The sequence below is a fragment of the Tasmannia lanceolata genome, unplaced genomic scaffold (assembly GCF_043159265.1).
Source record: "Tasmannia lanceolata isolate RefF3 unplaced genomic scaffold, GAP_Taslan_0.1 ptg000057l, whole genome shotgun sequence".
In the NCBI taxonomy this organism is placed as follows: Eukaryota; Viridiplantae; Streptophyta; class Magnoliopsida; order Canellales; family Winteraceae; genus Tasmannia; species Tasmannia lanceolata.
The window spans coordinates 25001-27500 of record NW_027518734.1 but is presented as its reverse complement, the minus strand read 5'-3'; positions in this window follow the sequence as shown (position 1 = coordinate 27500).

Genomic DNA, 2500 nt, shown 5'->3' with positions numbered 1-2500 from the left:
AGCCGGGCATGGTGTGCACTCAAAACCAATCAACGGACAGAGGTCATGCGTCATGGGGGGGATCTAGCAAGGCCATGGGGAAGGTCATGGAGGACCTTGGAAGCAAGCGCAAGACGAGAGCGAATCGAACAAGGGGCCAGGACGGGGCCTTGTGCCCATGGTCTTCGCAAGACAGCGTCCAAGGCACCCGAAAGCCCAAGGGAACCCAAACCCGGCCGACACTTGCAATCGCACATGCTCTCTGCAACACACCATCAATGCCGCCCAACGGGGCCAGCACGAGCAGTCCTCCGCGGTCCCCTGGCCCTGCGCACGTTTGTCTTCGAAACCGAGCATCAATGCCACAGAAAGTGCCGGGGCGCCAGCTGGAGCCATCATCCGCGTTGTCATGGCTCGCTTGGCCTTGGCTTGCCAGGCCCCGACACGAGCAATCGCGCATTTTCTTTGCAACCGACCATCAATGCCGCCCAACGGGGCCAGCACGAGCAGTCATCCGCGGTCCCCTGGCCCTGCGCACGTTTGTCTTTGAAACCGAGCATCAATGCCACAGAAAGTGCCGGGGCGCCAGCTGGAGCCATCATCCGACGTGCCATGGCTCTGGTCCCATGGTCTTCGCAACCGAGCATTCGTGACACCCGCGGGGCCAGGACACCAACCCTTCCGACACGAGCATTCGCGCATGTTCTTTGGCCACACAACGGCGCCAGCACGAGCAAAATCATCCGCGGTGTGGTGGCCTTGCACGGCCTTTTGTCTTTGGAACCAACCATCAGTGCCACGGGAAGTGCCGGAGTCCCGGCATCCGCGGTGCCAAGTCATTGCGCCCTTGGTCTCTGCAGCGGGGCATGCCGGGCACTCCCAACCATTGCAAGCAAGCAAGCAAGCAAGAAAGAAAGTAAGTAAGTAAGTAAGTATTACATATAGGGGCGGGACATGCGGGGAGATCTGCGAAACGTGCATTACGGGGCACACGCGTACCTACCGGGGCATACCGACCCCTATTGGGGCACACGTGTGCATATCGGGGCATACCGGGCCTATCGGGGCACACGCGTACATACCGGGGCATACCGAGCCCTACTGGGGCACACGTGCGCATATCGGGGCGTACCAAGCCTATCGGGGCATACGCATGTATCCCAAGGCATACCGAGTCTATCCGGGCATACGCGTTCATACCGGGGCGTAACGGGCCTATCGGGGCATACTTGGGCATATCCGGGCAAAAAATGCCCAAAACTTGCGCAACCTTGGCAACCGTGGTCCATTCCTCTCTATATGCCTAGCCTTGCCAACCGTGGTCCATTCCTCACTATATGCCATGGCCTTGTGCCCATGGTCTTCCCAAGACAGCGTCCAAGGCCCCCGGAAGGCCAAGGGAGCCCAACCCAGCAATGCCCTGCTATGGCAAGCCAAGGCCAAGCATTCCGGTGCCTATCCGGGCAAAAATGCAATTCCTCTCTATATGCCTAGCCTTGGCAACCGTGGTCCATTCCCCACCATATGCCATGGCCTTGTGCCCATGGTCTTCCCAAGACAGTGTCCAAGGCGCCCGGAAGGCCAAGGGAGCCCAACCCAGCAATGCCCTGCTTTGGCAAGCCAAGGCCAAGCATTCCGGTGCCTAACCTTGGCAACCGTGGTCCTTTCCTCACCATATGCCATGGCCTTGTGCCCATGGTCTTCGCAAGACATCGTCCAAGGCGCCCAAAAGGCCAAGGGAGCCCAACCCAGCAATGCCTTGCTAGGACAAGCCAAGGCCAAGCATTCCGGTGCCTATCCGGGCAAAAACGCCCAAAGCATGCCCATTCCTTAGCCTATCCAGGCAAAAACGCCCAAAATCTGCACATTCTAGTGCCTATCCGGGCAAAAACGCCCACCAGCATGCCACCCTCCTATAGGGTTTGCGCAACCAACCAGCCTAACCACCAGTGGCAACCAAAGGTGCTGTTAGCGACGACTTCTGAAGACGCAACGAGACGCGACGTGTTTGCGCCCAGACGCGACGAGACGATGCGGGATCTGCGCCCAAGAATGCCTAGACCCGTCGACTTGATGCGGGATCAGCTCGCCCAAGCATGCCTAGTGTGCAAGGCCTGTGTGCAAGGCTAGTGTCCAAGGCTAGTGTGCAAGGCTCATGTGGAACGCTAGTGCGCAAGGCTAGTGCCCAAGGCTTGTGTGCCAGGCCCGTGTGCAAGGCTAGTGTCCAGGGCTTGTGTGCATTGCTTGAGTGCAAGGCTTGTGTGCATTGCTCGAGTGCATGGCTTGTGTGCAAGGGTTGTGCGCAAGGCTAGTGTGCGGGGCTTGTGCGCATGGCTAATGTGCACGGCTTGTGTGCATGGCTACCGTGCAAGGCTAGTTTGCATGGCTAGGGTGCAAGGCTCGCATGCGAGGCTAGTGTGCAAGGCTGCGTGCAAGGGAAGCGTGCAGGGCGAGTGTGCGAGGCCACTGTGCACGGCGCCAGCACTAGCGAGCCATCATCCGCGTTGCCATGGCTCGCTTG